This window comes from Amphiura filiformis, chromosome 5 (genome assembly GCF_039555335.1).
Source record: "Amphiura filiformis chromosome 5, Afil_fr2py, whole genome shotgun sequence".
Taxonomy (NCBI): domain Eukaryota; kingdom Metazoa; phylum Echinodermata; class Ophiuroidea; order Amphilepidida; family Amphiuridae; genus Amphiura; species Amphiura filiformis.
In genome coordinates this window covers 61564759-61575227 of record NC_092632.1, presented here as the reverse complement: position 1 = coordinate 61575227, position 10469 = coordinate 61564759, and positions in this window count along the sequence as shown.

Here is a 10469-nt window from a genome sequence, read left to right as displayed (position 1 = left end):
ACGCACCTCGTCACTACCGAACTTGAGATGAACCAAATCATACACCTGTGGTAGATATTGGAAATAACTTCCACATGGGGAGTATGTTTTTCAAATGTAATTGGTCAGGGTTAATCATTTTGAAACCCACATTCCCCCTGTATATGGCTATACCTATATATTCCACAACTGGAGTGAGTATTTCAAATGGAAGTTACCCAACTGTTTATTCTATTCAAAACTCATACTCCCTCTGTGGAATACTTTAGCTAAATCTTCCACTGGGGCAGTGTGGATTTTAAATGGAATAGCCCAATATGCTTATTGATAAGAAACAGGTGTCACAAGACAACAGGTGTTGGACAATTATTCAATAATTGTATTCAATTTAAAGTTCATATTCCTGCTAATTATTATTTTGTGAAGTATTAGGCTAATGGAAATACAGGTGCATCAAAGTGATGAACTAGATTGCCACATCAAAATTCAGCATAACAGCCACCTTATTTGTAGATTTATGTATAAAAAGGTAATAAAACTCAGGCGGTGGCTGACACGATGAGCGAATTTCAAAATAAGCCCATTCAATTACACGGTTGACAACAGAAATGTACTGAATTTAGAGAATTTGTGGCGCTCACCACCTGATAAAACTATTCATTGTTGTAATTTCAAAAGGATCGTAAGCTGAATTTGGAAGAAGCAGGTGTTTCATTAGACAATAAAGCTGATGGGTACCAATAATTTTTATACACCCTGTAACATCAGTGGCCTAGATTTCTTTTTTTGATATTGGGGGATGGGGTTGGAAAAATTTCTTGGAAGTATAATGAATCAAGCACCTTTTGACGACAGAATAAGTTAATGGTACAAATGCGTGTAAATGAATATATTTTATTGTTATGGAATTTGTGCTATTATAAAAGGCTGTATTCTCTGTGTACATGACTGTACTATAAACTTGACTTAATCTAACCATTCTGTACTTCCAATGCATCAATTTCAAACTTCCATATAAAAGAGTCCGTCCAATATGTTCTCATCATGATGGTTTCAATTTGGTCATTTTTAAAGGAATCATATCTTGCACAAGTTTGTAAATTTAACTAGAATAAACACATTTCTCCAATGTGCTGATTAATGTTGAACATTCTTGATGAGAATCTTTAAATAAATCTGGTAAATTCTCATTTAATTTGAACCATGAGTTGTTGAATTTTCTTCCGTTACTATTGTACCAAATCGATAGTTTTCTTCCTAAGAAATCTGTAGAAATTGTAATATAGAATATAGTATTTACAAACCTAAGCAGGGTTGTAGCTAGACCAAGTTGAGTGCCAGCTAATTTTACTATCAAATTAGAGTGCTGGCTCGGGGCACAATCTTTTTAGCGAACATGAGGGATCGGGGAATAGGATAGCAAATTGTTTTTTGGGTTTTTACTCTTTTTATGATGAATAAATAATTTGTGGGGGACCCCTGACCGGCGTGGCTACAACCCTGAACTATTAATGCAAAACATGATCGACTTTTGCAGTTAACAGAAACATGTAGTACAAATTAATTCCGTCCATAAGTTTTCAAGATTTGTAAATAATAAAATGCTTATCACATTGAACAAGTTCAACTTTGTTACAAGTTATTAATTTGAGTGTATGTGTTTAACATTAGAGTGAAACAATACCAGTATGCTTAGACTATATTTATAAATCGCACATGACCCATGGGCACGACATACCAAGACCGACAAGTGTGACCAAATCATCGAAAGTCATTGAAAGGATAGGAATTCTTTAGATAAATATCATCAAATTTAAGTATTAATTGAATTTCCGAATTTGTAATAATATGTTATCAAAAATAACATTTGAAAGTATTTGCCAATGGAAACAAATATTTATCGATAGAAACGTTTACAATATAATCAAACAATAGACAATTTTGCTGCACAGTCTCATGTTGTTTACCGCCTTTGTCATGTTTGCATTCAAATGCCTAGGTGATCACATGCGTATTTATAAATACGTATTTGTAAATGTAGTTGAAGCATACTGAATACAGACCATTCTATAAACTCAGCCTGCACTACATTTTGTTTCACCGAGTTTGGTATAGTAGTGATGTCAGTATTTTTACGTGCCAACAAACTACATTTGAATAGGGGGCATATGCCCTACAGGGTTAGGTTAGCCATTTGTTGCTGTGACCAGTGAAAGGCACAGTCACAGAGGACTACAGAGCGCGTACCACCAGTCAGTCTCCGCCTCATCCGATAATGAGGGCCGATTGTTCCATGAAATGCGACAGGCGAGACTGCTACGCAATTACCGCGTATTTTCATGGTCTATTGCGTAATTGCGAAAGCATGCAACGCCACGCTGCGCTGGCGTGATTGTTTGACACGGCACGATCGAACAATCGGCCCTCATGAATATTCGAGAACTGGTAGCATACAATACACGGGGACTTTGACTGGTGGTACTTTTTCTGTTTTATCTTACTCCTCTGTGGGCGCAGTATAGATAAATAACCAAAATGAGAAAAACTGACACTGTCGATCTATGTGCAAAAAAAGATATATTAAATTTAAGGAGTGTTGCTCCATCACCAAACAGTTCAAATAACCCCATCTATTGCACGGACTTGGCAATAGCTCGTTCTTTTAGGCCCTCGGCGCATGTATTTTCAATGGCGACACTTACTGTTCAGTGCCCCCCTAACCTTATCCCATGGGGCATATACACACGCAGCGTGAAAGCGATTTTCCATAAGCAGGCATTAAAACTTATAAGCCCTGCTGTGTTTTGTCTTGTTCATTGCGATAGCGATCAAGCAAACAGTCATGATCACCAGCGCTTACGAAACTCATTTATGATACTGGCTTTATTAGTTGATATGAAATATAGCAACTAATTTGATCTTCTTTTCCCTATTTACAGGCCGAGTACTTGTTTCAGAACAACCCTCAAGTGGATTAATAGGAAGGACACAGGTCTATCATAATGATATTAAATGCAGTTTATAACTTTTAAGTTGATTATTCTTTGGTTGATTTAACTAAATATCAAATTAAAATAGAAAATATTCAAAAGGGGTAAGATGCTTAATAAAGTGGGGGGGGGGTGCTGATACTAGCAAAACTGTTACTGTGTCTACTTCTATGTATCATTTATTGTGTGTACATATTTGCCTATTGTCTAGTCATGAATGGGCCATTCCATATAAAATCCATACTATAATTTGGTTCACCTCAAGTTTGGAGCGACGTCAATGCTCTTTTGCGGTTGCGCCGCAAGCGTGCTGACAAACCGCCCCCTGTGCGCGTGCGTGTACACTCAGGGCGTTTAACTTTACGCGCGCGATTCGATACTGCGGCTAGCGAAATACGCACCTACGTCACTACCGAACTTGAGATGAACCAAATCATACACCTGTGGTAGATATTGGAAATAACTTCCACATGGGGAGTATGTTTTTCAAATGTAATTGGTCAGGGTTAATCATTTTGAAACCCACATTCCCCCGGTATATGGCTATACCTATATATTCCACAACTGGGTGAGTATTTCAAATGGAAGTTACCCAACTGTTTATTCTATTCAAAACTCATACTCCCTCTGTGGAATACTTTAGCTAAATCTTCCACTGGGGCAGTGTGGATTTTAAATGGAATAGCCCAATATGCTTATTGATAAGAAACAGGTGTCACAAGACAACAGGTGTTGGACAATTATTCAATAATTGTATTCAATTTAAAGTTCATATTCCTGCTAATTATTATTTTGTGAAGTATTAGGCTAATGGAAATACAGGTGCATCAAAGTGATGAACTAGATTGCCACATCAAAATTCAGCATAACAGCCACCTTATTTGTAGATTTATGTATAAAAAAGGTAATAAAACTCAGGCGGTGAGCGGCACGATGAGCGGAATTTCAAAATAAGCCCATTCAATTACACGGTTGACAACAGAAATGTACTGAATTTAGAGAATTTGTGGCGCTCACCACCTGATAAAACTATTCATTGTTGTAATTTCAAAAGGATCGTAAGCTGAATTTGGAAGAAGCAGGTGTTTCATTAGACAATAAAGCTGATGGGTACCAATAATTTTTATACACCCTGTAACATCAGTGGCCTAGATTTCTTTTTGATATTGGGGGGATGGGGTTGGAAAAATTTCTTGGAAGTATAATGAATCAAGCACCTTTTGACGACAGAATAAGTTAATGGTACAAATGCGTGTAAATGAATATATTTTATTGTTATGGAATTTGTGCTATTATAAAAGGCTGTATTCTCTGTGTACATGACTGTACTATAAACTTGACTTAATCTAACCATTCTGTACTTCCAATGCATCAATTTCAAACTTCCATATAAAAGAGTCCGTCCAATATGTTCTCATCATGATGGTTTCAATTTGGTCATTTTTTAAAGGAATCATATCTTGCACAAGTTTGTAAATTTAACTAGAATAAACACATTTCTCCAATGTGCTGATTAATGTTGAACATTCTTGATGAGAATCTTTAAATAAATCTGGTAAATTCTCATTTAATTTGAACCATGAGTTGTTGAATTTTCTTCCGTTACTATTGTACCAAATCGATAGTTTTCTTCCTAAGAAATCTGTAGAAATTGTAATATAGAATATAGTATTTACAAACCTAAGCAGGGTTGTAGCTAGACCAAGTTGAGTGCCAGCTAATTTTACTATCAAATTAGAGTGCTGGCTCAAGGGGCACAATCTTTTAGCGAACATGAGGGATCGGGAATAGGATAGCAAATTGTTTTTGGGTTTTTACTCTTTTTATGATGAATAAATAATTTGTGGGGACCCCTGACCAAGGCGTGGCTACAACCCTGAACTATTAATGCAAAACATGATCGACTTTTGCAGTTAACAGAAACATGTAGTACAAATTAATTCCGTCCATAAGTTTTCAAGATTTGTAAATAATAAAATGCTTATCACATTGAACAAGTTCAACTTTGTTACAAGTTATTAATTTGAGTGTATGTGTTTAACATTAGAGTGAAACAATACCAGTATGCTTAGACTATATTTATAAATACGCACATGACCCATGGGCACGACATACCAAGACCGACAAGTGTGACCAAATCATCGAAAGTCATTGAAAGGATAGGAATTCTTTAGATAAATATCATCAAATTTAAGTATTAATTGAATTTCCGAATTTGTAATAATATGTTATCAAAAATAACATTTGAAAGTATTTGCCAATGGAAACAAATATTTATCGATAGAAAGCGTTTACAATATAATCAAACAATAGACAATTTTGCTGCACAGTCTCATGTTGTTTACCGCCTTTGTCATGTTTGCATTCAAATGCCTAGGTGATCACATGCGTATTTATAAATACGTATTTGTAAATGTAGTTGAAGCATACTGAATACAGACCATTCTATAAACTCAGCCTGCACTACATTTTGTTTCACGAGTTTGGTATAGTAGTGATGTCAGTATTTTTACGTGCCAACAAACTACATTTGAATAGGGGGCATATGCCCTACAGGGTTAGGTTAGCCATTTGTTGCTGTGACCAGTGAAAGGCACAGTCACAGAGGACTACAGAGCGCGTACCACCAGTCAGTCTCCGCCTCATCCGATAATGAGGGCCGATTGTTCCATGAAATGCGACAGGCGAGACTGCTACGCAATTACCGCGTATTTTCATGGTCTATTGCGTAATTGCGAAAGCATGCAACGCCACGCTGCGCTGGCGTGATTGTTTGACACGGCACGATCGAACAATCGGCCCTCATGAATATTCGAGAACTGGTAGCATACAATACACGGGGACTTTGACTGGTGGTACTTTTTCTGTTTTATCTTACTCCTCTGTGGGCGCAGTATAGATAAATAACCAAAATGAGAGTCTTACCTTGCCAGCTAAGCGAAATAAACACAACACAAGAAATATGTCCCCCTGTCAACATTTCGTCATAACGTTGTAAGGTTTCGTTTTGTACCAATAAAACTAACTTTGAAATAATTATATGACTGTTTACTAAGTGTTGTGTGGAAATGAAAGATGTCCATGACTTCAGGGCTGAATGAGCCCAAATTGAAGACAAAAACTGTCCTTTTCAAAAGTCACAAAGTAGGCCTGTGCTTGTTACAAAAGTTGATACATGACTTGTTACTAATGGAAAAACCCATGTGGTTGAGTGCAGTTTAAAATCCTCACCAAGTGAATGTGTATCCATTCTTGATCATTCAACCATGCCAATCCCCTTCTTGGTGCAGAGTTCAGTCCAGTGAGTTGTAAGATTGCCAGTCACATTCCTTGTCCCAATACATCTTGCAGTTAACAAGCATAGGCCTACTTTGTGACTTTTGGAAAGGGCAGTTTTTGTCTTAAATTTGGGCTCATTCAGCTATGAATTCATGGACATCTTTCATTTTCGCACAACACTTAGTAAACAGTCATATAATTATTTCTAAGTTAGTTTTATTGGTACAAAATTTCACTTTACAATGTTATGGCAAAATTTTGAGAGGAGGACTTATTTCTTTCGATGTGTTTAGGAAAAGAAGCAAAAAATACAACAAACAAACTTCCTTTAATGTATTTGAATGTTTTATTGCATTATTTAGAATCTTGTGTCCAATGTATGTCCATTACAAAAAATATTACATCGCTAACATTTTCAAGAAAATGAATACTGGTACTATAGTTTTCGGCAAGGCTTTACAGCGGTCTGCTGATTTGGTGCTGAATACAGCGTAAACACGGAAATGGGGTTCTGATTGGCAAATTGAATCACGTCATCATCACGTTGCTGATCAAACTGCCAGTTGGACACTGCTGAAGGTCCTTGTTATTGTAGTACTGGTATTGATCTTTTACAAAAGGCCTTTTGTATTTGTCCCAGGAAATTTGTATTTCAAAATGAGACCTTGATCTACATTTTTTGTCATATCTTTAGTTTCCCAAATACTTAAGGGATGGGGTATGAACGTTTGGACAGTAAATTTTGTGGGACATGAGAGCAGATCAGACATATCGAATTGCATTCTGAATACGAAAAATGTCCTTCTGATATCAGTTTTTAAAATTCACGATTTAATACACATTTTACAGCAAATGATTAAAAATTGATATTTTTGATATTTAACAGTCCTCAAAGTTAAAGTTAATTTCTTTAAACTTCCGTGGTCCGAGCTGTGCCAAGCGTCTCTGACGTACACACAGAAAAAATAAGCAATCACGCTGATTGGCTGATCAATGCACTTGACAACAAGTCGGTTGACCCATTGGTTGTCTGTTCGGTAGCGTAGTAGGCGACCTTGTCACTTTTACGCGATCGCAATTCACCAGCGCGTACCCCGACCACGGAAGTTTAAAGAAAACAACTTTAACTTTATAAATCTTATGATATGTACTTAATGTGTAAGGAGCTGGGATCAAAAGCTGACAATCAACTGAAAATTTTGCTCTTTCATATTGAAGATGTGGATTTTTTCCCCATATCTTCAAATCCATATCTTCAACACAAAAGGCCACAATGTTGAATTGATCGTCGGCTTTTCATCCCCGCTATATACACTTGAATTATATATCATTAGATTTAGAAAGTGTACTTTGAGGACTGTAAGTATCAGAGTGCAATTCGATATGTCTGATGTGCTCTCATGTCCCACAAAAAATACTGTCGAAACGCTCATAACAGAGCCCTTAACTGATTGCAAAACACACAAACTCTTCTCTTGACATAGGAGAACCTTTGGCATTGTAAAGGTATCATTCCCCCACCCCTAAAATGACTGATTTTGACATTATTATAGGGTTCTCTGAAAGAACTGTACCGTCAGAAAAGTACATTTGTGGGTATTTTATACAATATATTTAATTTCATATATTTTAGGTATATTTTCAACTGAGACAAATATTTTCAAAAACACTCAAATAGTAGCCAGAATGGCTGAATTACATGGTAAATAACAAATTCATAAAGATAGACAAATAATGATAAAATACATAAAATGATCATTATTGCAGGCAAATTGTTGAATTATTCCACAATGTATGCTCACTGAAATAATATTAAAAGTACATCAAAAATAACATTCAGATAAGGTTGTAGCTCATACTCAACCATACACACCCCAACACCATATCTCAAACACATCCCCACACCCCATGCACACCCCACCCCCTACACATCCAATGATGCATTCCCACACTCATCGTTGCACAAAAACTCAACCTATTAATTAAAGCCATATTATAACATTTGCTGAGGAGGACGCCCGAACTGAATTTTTAAAATTCTTTTTTACACGATTATATTGTACTTTATTAAACCAATATACCCTGCAAAAATCAAGACTCTATGTGCTGTAGTTTTGTCAAAATCCGAGATTTTGAATATAACGCCGGAACCGGCGTTTTATTATTACGATGGAATTATTAGTCGAACGCACACACGATGTTCATAACACACAGTACGTACACGGCGTGCGGGATGGTGATATACACAACAAAGGGTCGTACCATAACATGACCGAAGGAGTTGTACATATTGGCGACATGTGCGCTAGTAGTAAATTCCAATTTTCTTTGCTTTGCCGTAATTATTTGGCTCAAAAATAAAAGGGGATATATCTGAGAGTAAAAGCTAACATTTTATGGCAAAGACATGCTAATCTATTTTGTTTGAAAATGTTATAATATGGCTTTAAAGGAGTATTTTGTGATCCTAGCATCCTCTTTTTATGACATTTTAAAGTAGATATCCGCGAAAAAAGCTTATTCCCAAAATTTCAGTTGATTCCGATTTTGCGTTTGCGAGTACTGCATGATTATGTGTATTACACTACTCCATAGACAATGTGTTGTAATTTCGTTCTGGTATACCATAACGAAATTTAAATTTCACGATATCTCTGCTAAACAAATTAATCTGCAAGAAATCTTTTGTACATAAACATTATGTATCCAGAGGTTTCCAGTGATATAAGTGAGAAAAGTGGAGGGATGATGCTGTGGATCATGAAATGCCCTTTTAAAATATCAATGTGACAACATAATAAAAAATATCACACCAGCCCCTCCTATCCATCCATATAATGCCCATTTGTACAATAAAATGATTCAAATAAATCACTAGATGGACAGGAGAACTCTTAAACCTGATTCAGGAGTTCAGTACCAATTAGAAGCATAAAAAACTATAAAATACAAAAGAAAATACACATCACAAAACCAAGTATGCTAGACCTTTGGGTCCGATTTCTCGAAGCTTAGCTAGTGGTCAGGCTCCCTAAGCCAGTAGGCTAGTCCTACCAATGTGGATCTATTTTATTGATTTATCTTTCTAGGTGATGTATAGCTATGTATGATGTGAAAATGTAAACACTGGTATATAGGACTAATTGGGCTTAAGACTGATGGCCTAGGAAGCCTGACCACTAACCATGCTTCGAGAAACCGGCCCTTTGACGCTATTATTGACCATGTGGGCAACTTGGTAAGCTTACTACACAAGATAGCATGGAAATTCGGCAATTTTTAAACATCTTGGTTGAAAAAGTGGTGGGGGCGTTTATTTGGGGGGGGGGCGACTATTTGACGAAATACGGTATCTATATTTTATATATTCTATTGCATAAGGGAACAACCCAAATGTTCGATGAAGCCCTATAAACGAAAGTCCTTTCGTTAGAAGGCTGACCCCCTCCCCCCCTCTAACGTAAGTGTCAAATATCGAAAATTCCAACCCGTATTCATTGGGCACAGGGCCGTTGCTATGGTCAATGGGGTTGTGGAGGGGTACGACATTGCTAGCATATTGATCACGTTTAAGAAACAACAATTCTATTTTATTTTGAAATATTTTTCTTCATAAAAATTTAGGACTTGCTGGATTTTCAAATAAAAAAGAATCAAAGTGCGGTACAGCTGCTTTAAAAAACGAACTTACAAGTTGCAGGTTGCGAGTACTGCACTCTATATTTATTTGAAATCATTTTGAAGCAACCACTTAAAAATGTCAATATCGTACTTCAGAAAATACTAAAATTTTACAATTATATATTAAATCCTTAAAAAAGATCAGCTTTGACCGATGTTTTAACTACTTCTTTACAAACGTAATCAGATTTTTTGACCCCCTCCCTCCCTAACGAAAGGGCTTTTGTTTATAGGGCTTCATCGAACTTTTGGGTTGTTCCCTAATATACATTTTGAATTTTCATATTGATGATCACTTCCTAGTTGAAATATAGCAGTTTATGATATTACACAATTTCCAATACATTCCATGAATTCAATAGACCTTTTCAAAGATCGGAAAAGCGCAGTATTTATTCAGTAAGCTAGGTGGTCAAATTGGTGCACAATGAATCAAGCGGAGTCACATACCCTTTAGAGTAAAAATACAAAGTATTTAGCCAAAAGCAACATGAGTCATCACAGAGAAATATTTTCTAAAGGTATTGAACTAACACATCC